Raw genomic sequence first — 13,134 nt, 5'->3', positions numbered from 1 at the left:
CTCTGCTGTGCTGAAGACGCGTGAGGAGCCAGCAAGCTCCTGAAGACGCGTGCGAGTTGGCGAAACACCTCGGCTGAGTGAATGTGTGTGCTTCGCATCGTGGGCGTGGCTAGCTTATATACACACACATGGCCTGAGTGGATCGACCGACCGACCGGTGCACGTGGACGGGAGCACACGAAGGTTCCAACTTCCAAGCATCACCATTCACCACACACGCACAGGCCGCACCACACCTCCAAACGCTACAGCTACAGAAATATATAGCGCGCGTCACCGTCGTCGTCTTCACGTCCTCGGCCACCGATCGATCGGCGGTCGAAGGAGACGAAATTATTTGTGTGACAGGCCATGGATGGACTTTGACAGACGATGTGATGGACAGAGCTCGATCGAAGGAACATGCCTCGTGTGTTGTGCTGAGCCGGCAAGTGTGGATCGGTGTGGATAGATATTTCTGAGTCTGTTTTTACTTGAATATAATAGTATAGCTGTATTAATTTGACTTAAATAATAGTATGCCTGATTAGATTGGTGCAACGAAATTAGGCAAACTGGGGCCGCTCGTGCTCAAACGAGTAACACGTTTGAACAAGAAAACTATAATAGTATTTGCTATTATTTTTATAGAATTATAGGTGTATATTAGTTTTTTTAGATATGGAAGCTTTCTATTATAATCATATAAGACAATTGACTAAAGTTGGTGTGGGTGGTGGGCATGGTGCGTATGCTCGTGCTGAAATGTACCACAATCTTAATGAAAGATAAACTGAAATGTTGTATATGTTTGTAATTTGTGAAGAAACTATAACTAGTAATCCCTGAAAACTTTGTACTAAATCATCAACACTTATTTCGAAACACACTTAGTATTAATGATTATAAGTGCAATTGTCCTCCATCCATGCCCTTCACTACATTTCCTTTGATCCACACATCATATCTCCGACTTGTGCGATTGAGTGGTGGTTGTACATCTCTGTGACAGCTCGGTATTTCGAGGGACTCAACTCCTATCATTGTAATATTTTGTGACCTTGTTTTACGTCTTCGGCTTACCTCATTCGGCCTAATGGATCTACATCCCTTTCTGCTAGCACATTTTGATCGGCTCAAGCAACCGAGACTTCATGTCCTTGTTTTGCGGCTTCAACTTAACTCATTCAGTCTAATGGATCTACACCGCTTTCTGCTATCAAAATTTGATCTGCTCAAGCAACCGATTTTTCATGGACCTTGTTTTGCGGCTTAAGCTTACCTCATTTTAAGTCTAACGGGTCTACAACCCTTTCTGCTGGCAAAATAGGCTCTGTTTGTTTGGGCTTTTACTTCTGCTTTTGAAGCTTTTTCACTTTTGCCAATAAGCCATAAAATCCTCCTAAATAGGTGATTTTGGAGCTTTTATGGCTTTTGGAGCCAAATATTGTTATATTGATTCATCAAAAGCCATAAAAACTCTAAAAGCACCTATTTAGGACATTATATGGCTTTTTGTTCAAAGTGAAAAAGCTGCAAAAGCAGATGCAAAACCCCAAACAAACATGGCCTTTATCAGCCAAGCAACCGACATTTCATGACCTTGTGTTTGCGGCATGAGCTTACCTCATTCAGTCTAATGCATCTAGACCCCTTTCTTCTATCAAAATTTGATCAGCTCAAGAAACCGATATTTCATGACCTTGTTCTGCGGGTTCAGCTTACCTCATTCACTCTAATGGGTCTACACCCCTTTATTGTAGCAAAATTCTAATGGCTCGGGCAAAATGAAAAAAGTCGACATTTCGCTTGCTGGATGTGTGTCATAGAGAGAGTAAGCAAAATAATTTTTTACTACAAGAAGAAACGACTTGTGTTTGTGAGCGTCTATGGTCGTTTTGTATTTCTTGATAACAAAACTGGTAAGGGAGGCTAAAAAGCGAAAAAAAGTGGCTTGATAAGGAGAGAATTAATTAATTGTCACAATCAACCTTAGTAAGTTGCCTTTGATAACTACTCTACTTACCCTCCGATCCATATTAATTGTTGCTGAATCGGATAGACGTATTTTTAATGATAGATACATCTGTTCAGCAACAAATATATGGATCGTACGGAGTATTTTTTATTTTTTCTATAACCGAATGTACGAACAAAATTTTGAATACTTGGAAGGTGGGAATCTATGTATGTGCACCGTGGTGCGTGCTACGCGGCGTGTACGCGAAGAGCGCGGTGCAGTCAAAAAGTTGTGCCCCGCTGCCTATGCTATCGTGCCGTCCCGGAAGATGGGTCTCAATCGATCAATGGCCTGGCTGTCCTCTTCGTCCTCTGCCTCTTGACCTTGACCGACTCGAGCCCGGCCACTACATACTCCACCATGCATGCAAAGTGCCGTGGTGCACGCCAGGAGCCCACACTGCACAAATATGCGAATAAAATCAGTAGAAATTGCAAGTCGTTTGTATGGATCGAATTGTTGGACCGAGACTGATCTCTCGGTCGGGTTCACAGAGGATATGGATTTGCATCGTGTAGAGGTTGCTTCCTTGTCTCAAAAAATAAAAATGAGAATGTAGAGGTTGCTTCAACGAATCCCCCTGCATGGCTACATGCCTACGTGCATGCATGCAAGACCAGTCAAACTACATGGAAGGTATTCCCTCCGTTTCTTTTTACTCCGCGTATAAGTTTGGTCAAAGTCAAACTACATAAAGTTTGACTAAATTTATATTAAAAAATATGAACATCTACAATACTTAAACTATATAATATGAAAATACATTTCATGGTGCATCTGAAAATATTGATTTCATATTGTAAATGTTGATATTTTTAATATAAAGTTAGTCAGACTAAGCAAAGCTTGACTTTGACTAAATCTTATATGCAGACTAAAAAGAAACGGAGAGAGTATTAGTCAAGAACAAATCTTCACAAAGTGCTGGATTGTTTGTGTGACAGGCGGTCGACGGAGACGAAATTCTTTGTGCGACAGGCCATGGATGGACTTTGACAGACGATGTGATGGAGAGAGCTCCATCGAACGAACATGTCTCGTGTGTTGTGCTGAGCCGACAAGTGCGGATTGGTGTGGATAGATATTTCTGAGTCTGTTTTTACTTGAATATAATAGTATAGCTGTATTAATTTGACTTAAATAATAGTAATACTAGGAGTATGACTGATTAGATTGGTGCAACGAAATGGTGCGTATATGGGGCCCAGCTCCTGGTCAAACGAGTAACACGTTTGAAAATGAAAACTATAATACTTCCTCCGTTTCAGTTTACAAGTCCGGCGCGTATACCTAGGTTGCCAATATTATCACCCTAATATAAAGTATATAACATAAAAATTATACCGTTTGAAAATAGAACATCCGAAGTTTATATTGGCATATTTTTTGTAATATATGACTTGTATTAGGTTGGTCAAATTGACGACCTAGGAATACGCGCACACCCTGTAAACTGAGAGAGAGGAAGTAGTATTAACAACATGAGCGTCGCGGACGGTCAGACTGGAGAGAATAGCAGCCGACGGACTGACATCCCCCCGCAGTCCTAGCGGGAACGTCGTGGACGGTGTCGCGTCGCGGACGCATTGACTGTAGAGGAAGCCGACGAGTTGCTCAAGCGGATGATAGCCCTTTGTGCCGATGTTGATGTAGCCGAGAGTGTAGGATGGTGTAGCCGTGGTCGATGTCGATGTCGAGGTGGCCGGTGTCGAGGAGGTCGCCATGGAGCCGCGGGCGCAAGGGGACGCCGAGTTAGCATGGGCGCAAGGGTGTCGAAGTAGTGGTGCGCCGGGAAGAAGATGTTGTTGACGACGCGTCGCGACGGGTTTGCCAAGCCCGGGGACACATCGTGGACGAAGGCACGCACCAGTGTTGCCAGCACCGGGCATGCGTAGACGGACGAAGACGAAGTTGACGAAGCGCCGACCAGGCTTGCCAGGCCCGAGAACACGTCGTGGATGAAGGCACACATCGGTGTTGCCAGCACCGGGCATGCGTAGACGAGAGACCTGCACGAGCTGTACGCCATGTCGGAGAAGTCGGAGGGGCCAGCAGAGAAGAACTCGACGACAATTGCGGCGTCTATCGGCGCAGGGCCGATGTCACCAACGGTGGTCGGAGTAGACGAAGTGGTCGGGGTAGATGACGGCGACGCTGGCGACGGGCTGGTGCTTGGACGAAGACGAAGGGGGTGGACGGGCGGCGGCGGCCAAAGAAGAGCGGTCGCGGCGGCCTGACGGCGGCGGCGGCGGCTAGGTTAGAAGTGCGGCGGCGGTGCTCGAAGTAGGCGAAGAACCCTGATAGCGTGACGAAGACCGGCGCGGACGGTGGCGTTCCCGCGCCAAGGGAGACGGCGCGGCGCATACCACGGGAGGTCGACGCGCAGTGACGGCGACGTGGACCGCGGGCCGCGGCGCTACGGCCCGAAGGGGCGACGCAGCGGCGGCAGGCGGGCCGGGGTGACGGCGGGAAGACCTCGGGGCGGCGGCGGGGACCGCGTTCCGCAGTGCTACAGCTCGAAGAGGTGGTGTAGCGGCGGCTCGCAGGTCGGTGCAACCGCGGGGACGGCCTCGGGCGGCGGCGGTGACCGCATGCCGCAGCTTTACAGCCCGAAGAGGCGGTGTAGCGGAGGCTCGCGGGTCGGGGCAGCCGCGCGGAGAGCCACTAGCCAAGGGCGATGGCCCGTCGGGAGGCGGCGTGGACCGCGTGCCGCGACGTGATAACCCTAAGGGGTGACACGGAGGCGGCGGCAGCGGCTACAGGGGTAGCCGGTGGGAGGATCTCGGGGCGGCAGTGTGGACCACGTTCCGCGACGCGACCGCCCGTAGGGGCGTCGGCGGTAGCGACGCGTGAGTCGGGGCAGCCGACGGGAAGACCTCGGGCGGCAACGCAGCGGTCCGTAGAGTTGGAAGGAAGAGAGAGGGATTGTTGCGGAATATGATGGATGTATTATTGAGCCTCGAGGACGAGTATATATTGAGTACAAGACTTGGAGGGCAAGACGCCTCTCCTAGAGATAAGGTAGGAATTCTAAACTACCAAATACATGTAACCCAAATATATCTCTAACATCCCCCCGCAGTCGTAGCGGTAAAATTGCGAACAACATGAGCGTCGCGGACGGTCAGACTGGAGAGAATAGCAGCCGACGGACTGACATCCCCCCGCAGTCCTAGCGGGAACGTCGTGGACGGTGTCGCGTCGCGGACGCATTGACTGTAGAGGAAGCCGACGAGTTGCTCAAGCAGATGATAGCCCTTTGTGCCGATGTTGATGTAGCCGAGAGTGTAGGATGGTGTAGCCGTGGTCGAGGTAGCCGTGCGAAGAATGCCGTGGTCGATGTCGATGTCGAGGTGGCCGGTGTCGAGGAGGTCGCCATGGAGCCGCGGGCGCAAGGGGACGCCGAGTTAGCATGGGCGCAAGGGTGTCGAAGTAGTGGTGCGCCGGGAAGAAGATGTTGTTGACGACGCGTCGCGACGGGTTTGCCAAGCCCGGGGACACATCGTGGACGAAGGCACGCACCAGTGTTGCCAGCACCGGGCATGCGTAGACGGACGAAGACGAAGTTGACGAAGCGCCGACCAGGCTTGCCAGGCCCGGGGACACGTCGTGGATGAAGGAACGCATCGGTGTTGCCAGCACCGGGCATGCGTAGACGAGAGACCTGCACGAGCTGTACGCCATGTCGGAGAAGTCGGAGGGGCCAGCAGCGAAGAACTCGACGACAATTGCGGCGTCTATCGGCGCAGGGCCGATGTCACCAACGGTGGTCGGAGTAGACGAAGTGGTCGGGGTAGATGACGGCGACGCTGGCGACGGGCTGGTGCTTGGACGAAGACGAAGGGGGTCGACGGGCGGCGGCGGCGGCTACGAAGGTAGCGGCGGCGGCGGCCAAAGAAGAGGGGTCGCGGTGGCCTGACGGCGGCGGCGGCGGCTAGGTTAGAAGTGCGGCGGCGGTGCTCGAAGTAGGCGAAGAACCCTGACAGCGTGACGAAGACCGGCGCGGACGGTGGCGTTCCCGCGCCAAGGGAGACGGCGCGGCGCATACCATGGGAGGTCGACGCGCAGTGACGGCGACGTGGACCGCGGGCCGCGGCGCTACGGCCCGAAGGGGCGACGCAGCGGCGGCAGGCGGGCCGGGGTGACGGCGGGAAGACCTCGGGGCGGCGGCGGGGACCGCGTTCCGCAGTGCTACAGCTCGAAGAGGTGGTGTAGCGGCGGCTCGCAGGTCGGTGCAACCGTGGGGACGGCCTCGGGCGGCGGCGGTGACCGCATGCCGCAGCTTTACAGCCCGAAGAGGCGGTGTAGCGGAGGCTCGCGGGTCGGGGCAGCCGCGCGGAGAGCCACTAGCCAAGGGCGATGGCCCGTCGGGAGGCGGCGTGGACCGCGTGCCGCGACGTGATAACCCTAAGGGGTGACACGGAGGCGGCGGCAGCGGCTACAGGGGTAGCCGGTGGGAGGATCTCGGGGCGGCAGCGTGGACCACGTTCCACGACGCGACCGCCCGTAGGGGCGTCGGCGGTAGCGGCGCGTGAGTCGGGGCAGCCGACGGGAAGACCTCGGGCGGCAACGCAGCGGTCCGTAGAGTTGGAAGGAAGAGAGAGGGATTGTTGCGGAATATGATGGATGTATTATTGAGCCTCGAGGACGAGTATATATTGAGTACAAGACTTGGAGGGCAAGACGCCTCTCCTAGAGATAAGGTAGGAATTCTAAACTACCAAATACATGTAACCCAAATATATCTCTAACATCCCCCCGCAGTCGTAGCGGTAGCGTTGCGAACAACATGAGCGTCGCGGACGGTCAGACTGGAGAGAATAGCAGCCGACGGACTGACATCCCCCCGCAGTCCTAGCGGGAACGTCGTGGACGGTGTCGCGTCGCGGACGCATTGACTGTAGAGGAAGCCGACGAGTTGCTCAAGCGGATGATAGCCCTTTGTGCCGATGTCGATGTAGCCGAGAGTGTAGGATGGTGTAGCCGTGGTCGAGGTAGCCGTGCGAAGAATGCCGTGGTCGATGTCGATGTCGAGGTGGCCGGTGTCGAGGAGGTCGCCATGGAGCCGCGGGCGCAAGGGGACGCCGAGTTAGCATGGGCGCAAGGGTGTCGAAGTAGTGGTGCGCCGGGAAGAAGATGTTGTTGACGACGCGTCACGACGGGTTTGCCAAGCCCGGGGACACATCGTGGACGAAGGCACGCACCAGTGTTACCAGCACCGGGCATGCGTAGACGGACGAAGACGAAGTTGACGAAGCGCCGACCAGGCTTGCCAGGCCCGGGGACACGTCGTGGATGAAGGCACGCATCGGTGTTGCCAGCACCGGGCATGCGTAGACGAGAGACCTGCACCAGCTGTACGCCATGTCGGAGAAGTCGGAGGGGCCAGCAGAGAAGAACTCGACGACAATTGCGGCGTCTATCGGCGCAGGGCCGATGTCACCAACGGTGGTCGGAGTAGACGAAGTGGTCGGGGTAGATGACGGCGACGCTGGCGACGGGCTGGTGCTTGGACGAAGACGAAGGGGGTGGACGGGCGGCGGCGGCGGCTACGAAGGTAGCGGCGGCGGCGGCCAAAGAAGAGCGGTCGCGGCGGCCTGACGGCGGCGGCGGCGGCTAGGTTAGAAGTGCGGCGGCGGTGCTCGAAGTAGGCGAAGAACCCTGACAGCGTGACGAAGACCGGTGCGGACGGTGGCGTTCCCGCGCCAAGGGAGACGGCGCGGCGCATACCACGGGAGGTCGACGCGCAGTGACGGCGACGTGGACCGCGGGCCGCGGCGCTACGGCCCGAAGGGGCGACGCAGCGGCGGCAGGCGGGCCGGGGTGACGGCGGGAAGACCTCGGGGCGGCGGCGGGGACCGCGTTCCGCAGTGCTACAGCTCGAAGAGGTGGTGTAGCGGCGGCTCGCAGGTCGGTGCAACCGCGGGGACGGCCTCGGGCGGCGGCGGTGACCGCATGCCGCAGCTTTACAGCCCGAAGAGGCGGTGTAGCGGAGGCTCGCGGGTCGGGGCAGCCGCGCGGAGAGCCACTAGCCAAGGGCGATGGCCCGTCGGGAGGCGGCGTGGGCCGCGTGCCGCGACGTGATAACCCTAAGGGGTGACACGGAGGCGGCGGCAGCGGCTACAGGGGTAGCCGGTGGGAGGATCTCGGGGCGGCAGCGTGGACCACGTTCCGCGACGCGACCGCCCGTAGGGGCGTCGGCGGTAGCGGCGCGTGAGTCGGGGCAGCCGACGGGAAGACCTCGGGCGGCAACGCAGCGGTCCGTAGAGTTGGAAGGAAGAGAGAGGGATTGTTGCGGAATATGATGGATGTATTATTGAGCCTCGAGGACGAGTATATATTGAGTACAAGACTTGGAGGGCAAGACGCCTCTCCTAGAGATAAGGTAGGAATTCTAAACTACCAAATACATGTAACCCAAATATATCTCTAACATCCCCCTGCAGTCGTAGCGGTAGCGTTGCGAATAACATGAGCGTCGCGGACGGTCAGACTGGAGAGAATAGCAGCCGACGGACTGACATCCCCCCGCAGTCCTAGCGGGAACGTCGTGGACGGTGTCGCGTCGCGGACGCATTGACTGTAGAGGAAGCCGACGAGTTGCTCAAGCGGATGATAGCCCTTTGTGCCGATGTTGATGTAGCCGAGAGTGTAGGATGGTGTAGCCGTGGTCGAGGTAGCCGTGTGAAGAATGCCGTGGTCGATGTCGATGTCGAGGTGGCCGGTGTCGAGGAGGTCGCCATGGAGCCGCGGGCGCAAGGGGACGCCGAGTTAGCATGGGCGCAAGGGTGTCGAAGTAGTGGTGCGCCGGGAAGAAGATGTTGTTGACGACGCGTCGCGACGGGTTTGCCAAGCCCGGGGACACATCGTGGACGAAGGCACGCACCAGTGTTGCCAGCACCGGGCATGCGTAGACGGACGAAGACGAAGTTGACGAAGCGCCGACCAGGCTTGCCAGGCCCGGGGACACGTTGTGGATGAAGGCACGCATCGGTGTTGCCAGCACCGGGCATGTGTAGACGAGAGACCTGCACGAGCTGTACGCCATGTCGGAGAAGTCGGAGGGGCCAGCAGAGAAGAACTCGACGACAATTGCGGCGTCTATCGGCGCAGGGCCGATGTCACCAACGGTGGTCGGAGTAGACGAAGTGGTCGGGGTAGATGACGGCGACGCTGGCGACGGGCTGGTGCTTGGACGAAGACGAAGGGGGTGGACGGGCGGCGGCGGCCAAAGAAGAGCGGTCGCGGCGGCCTGACGGCGGCGGCGGCGGCTAGGTTAGAAGTGCGGCGGCGGTGCTCGAAGTAGGCGAAGAACCCTGACAGCGTGACGAAGACCGGCGCGGACGGTGGCGTTCCCGCGCCAAGGGAGACGGCGCGGCGCATACCACGGGAGGTCGACGCGCAGTGACGGCGACGTGGACCGCGGGCCGCGGCGCTACGGCCCGAAGGGGCGACGCAGCGGCGGCAGGCGGGCCGGGGTGACGGCGGGAAGACCTCGGGGCGGCGGCGGGGACCGCGTTCCGCAGTGCTACAGCTCGAAGAGGTGGTGTAGCGGCAGCTCGCAGGTCGGTGCAACCGCGGGGACGGCCTCGGGCGGCGGCGGTGACCGCATGCCGCAGCTTTACAGCCCGAAGAGGCGGTGTAGCGGAGGCTCGCGGGTCGGGGCAGCCGCGCGGAGAGCCACTAGCCAAGGGCGATGGCCCGTCGGGAGGCGGCGTGGACCGCGTGCCGCGACGTGATAACCCTAAGGGGTGACACGGAGGCGGCGGCAGCGGCTACAGGGGTAGCCGGTGGGAGGATCTCGGGGCGGCAGCGTGGACCACGTTCCGCGACGCGACCGCCCGTAGGGGCGTCGGCGGTAGCGGCGCATGAGTCGGGGCAGCCGACGGGAAGACCTCGGGCGGCAACGCAGCGGTCCGTAGGGACGACGCGATGGCAACCTTTGGCTCGATCGGCGGTAGGCGCGTGCTCGGGGACATGCGTGGCGAAGACAGGCGCGTGATCGGTTGATCAGACCGACGGCGCCGCTGTATGCACCATGGCGGGGACGACGCGCAGATCGGAGTCGACGGCGACGTTGTCGGTGATGTCCCGGGCGATGACGACGAAGACAGACCGGCGATGGAGACCGCGCGGACGAGCGGCCGGTAGCGACGCACGAAGGCGTCCCTTGGGCGGCGCCTCCAGCCTTGTCGCGCGGTGGATGACGAAGCAGCCGGTGAAATCGACGCCGATGTTGGAGTAGAGGCGCGGGGGTCGACGGCGGCGGCGGGCGACGCAAACCGGATCACATAGACCGGAAAACCAAAAAGTAGACGCCGATCAAGGTGACCGGCGAGAAAGAGAAAACCCGGATCAAAGGATCGAGAAAAAGATTCTCTAGGGCAGCCGGTCGACACGACCGGCGGACGAACCCTAGGTATCGTGTAGAGGTTGCTTCCTTGTCTCAAAAAATAAAAATGAGAATGTAGAGGTTGCTTCAACGAATCCCCCTGCATGGCTACATGCCTACGTGCATGCATGCAAGACCAGTCAAACTACATGGAAGGTATTCCCTCCGTTTCTTTTTACTCCGCGTATAAGTTTGGTCAAAGTCAAACTACATAAAGTTTGACTAAATTTATATTAAAAAATATGAACATCTACAATACTTAAACTATATAATATGAAAATACATTTCATGGTGCATCTGAAAATATTGATTTCATATTGTAAATGTTGATATTTTTAATATAAAGTTAGTCAGACTAAGCAAAGCTTGACTTTGACTAAATCTTATATGCAGATTAAAAAGAAACGGAGAGAGTATTAGTCAAGAACAAATCTTCACAAAGTGCTGGATTGTTTGTGTGACAGGCGGTCGAAGGAGACGAAATTCTTTGTGCGACAGGCCATGGATGGACTTTGACAGACGATGTGATGGAGAGAGCTCCATCGAACGAACATGTCTCGTGTGTTGTGCTGAGCCGACAAGTGCGGATTGGTGTGGATAGATATTTCTGAGTCTGTTTTTACTTGAATATAATAGTATAGCTGTATTAATTTGACTTAAATAATAGTAATACTAGGAGTATGACTGATTAGATTGGTGCAACGAAATGGTGCATATATGGGGCCCAGCTCCTGGTCAAACGAGTAACACGTTTGAAAATGAAAACTATAATACTTCCTCCGTTTCAGTTTACAAGTCCGGCGCGTATACCTAGGTTGCCAATATTATCATCCTAATATAAAGTATATAACATAAAAATTATACCGTTTGAAAATAGAACATCCGAAGTTTATATTGGCATATTTTTTGTAATATATGACTTGTATTAGGTTGGTCAAATTAACGACCTAGGAATACGCGCACACCCTGTAAACTGAGAGAGAGGAAGTAGTATTTATCATCATTTTTATAGAATTATAGGTGTATATTAATTTTCTGGAGATAATGGAAGCTTCCCTTTAATCATATATAAATACAATTGACTAAAGTTGGTGTGGGTGGTGGGGATGGTGGGTATGCTGAAGTGTATCACACAGTCTTAATGAAAATAAACTGGAATGTTATACTCTCTTCATTCGATAATGTAGTGCAGGTAGACTTTCTGAAAAGTCAATAAACTTTGATCAAGTTTGTGGATAAAAACATTTACATCATTAGACTTATAATAAGACATAGTGTCGTATTTTTATATATTTTGTGTTGTAGATATAAATAGTTCTTTCTATAAACTTGATCAAAGTTTGTAAAGTTTGACTTTTTAAAATATATACGCATTACTTTATGAATGAAGGGCCTATATATTGCAGTTTTTGAAGGAGCAGTGACTAGTATAATGATCATAAGTGCAATTGTCCTCCATCCATGCCCTTCACTGCATTTCCTTTGATCGGCGCATCACATCTCCGACCTGTGCGATCGAGTTGTGGTTGTATATCTCCATGACTGCTCAGTACTTTGAGGGACTCCATCGTCTGGCATTGTAATATGTCGTGACCTTGTTTTGCGACATCAGCTTACCTCATTCGGTCTAATGAATCCACACCCCTTTTTGTTAGGAAAATTTCATCCGCTCAAGCAACCAATATTTCATGACCTTGTTTTGGGGCTTGAACTTACCTCATTCAGGCTAATGGATCTACACCCCTTTCCGCTATCAAAATTTGATCAACTCAAGCAAGTGATATTTTGTGACCTTGTTTTGCGACATAAGCTTACTTTATTCAGTCTAATGGCTCTACACCCCTTTTTGCTAGCTAAATTTGGTTGGCTCAAGAAGCTGACATGTCGTGACCTTGTTTTGCGGTCTCAGCTTATCACATTCAGTCTAATGGATCTACACCCCCTTTTGCTATCAAAATTTGATTGGCTCAAGCAACCCATATTTCATGACGACGTTTTGCGGCTTAAGCTTGCCTCATTCAGTCTAATGGGTCTACACCCTATTCTACAAGCAAAATTCGATCGGCTCAAGCAACCGATACTTTGTGACCATGTTTTGCGGCTTCAGCTTACCTCATTCAGTCTAACGGATCCACACCCCTTTCTGCTATCAAAATTTGATTAGCTCAAGCAACCGATATTTCGTGACCATCTTTTGCAGCTTAAGCATGTCTCATTCAGTCTAATGGGTCTACACCCCTTTCTGCTAGCAAAACTTGATCGGCTCAAGCAACCGATATTTCGTGACCATCTTTTGCAGCTTAAGCATGTCTCATTCAGTCTAATGGATCTACACCCATTTCTGCTATCAAAATTTGATTGGCTCAAGCAACCGATATTTCGTGACCTTGTTTTGCAGGTCCTGTTTACTTGATTCAGTCTAATAATGGGTATACACCCCTTTGTTCTAGCAAAATTTGATCGGCTCAAGCAAAACCAAAAGTGTCGGTACTTCACTTGCTGGATGCATGTGTGCCGTACAGAGAATAAGCCAAATCTATTTTTGACTACAAGAAGGAACGGTCTCGTTTGTGAGCATCTATGTTCGTACTTTATTTCTCGAAAGCAAAACTGGTAAGGGAGGACAAAACGCCGAAAAAAGTGGATTGGCAAGGAGAGCGTTAATTAGTTGTCCCAATCAACCTTAGTGAGTTGCCTTTGATAGATATACTCTACTTATTTGTTTTTGTTTTTCTACTAATAA

Source organism: Triticum dicoccoides, chromosome 1B, assembly GCF_002162155.2.
Source record: "Triticum dicoccoides isolate Atlit2015 ecotype Zavitan chromosome 1B, WEW_v2.0, whole genome shotgun sequence".
Lineage (NCBI taxonomy): Eukaryota > Viridiplantae > Streptophyta > Magnoliopsida > Poales > Poaceae > Triticum > Triticum dicoccoides.
The sequence above is the reverse complement of the archived record's forward strand: the minus strand, read 5'-3'. Positions refer to the sequence as shown.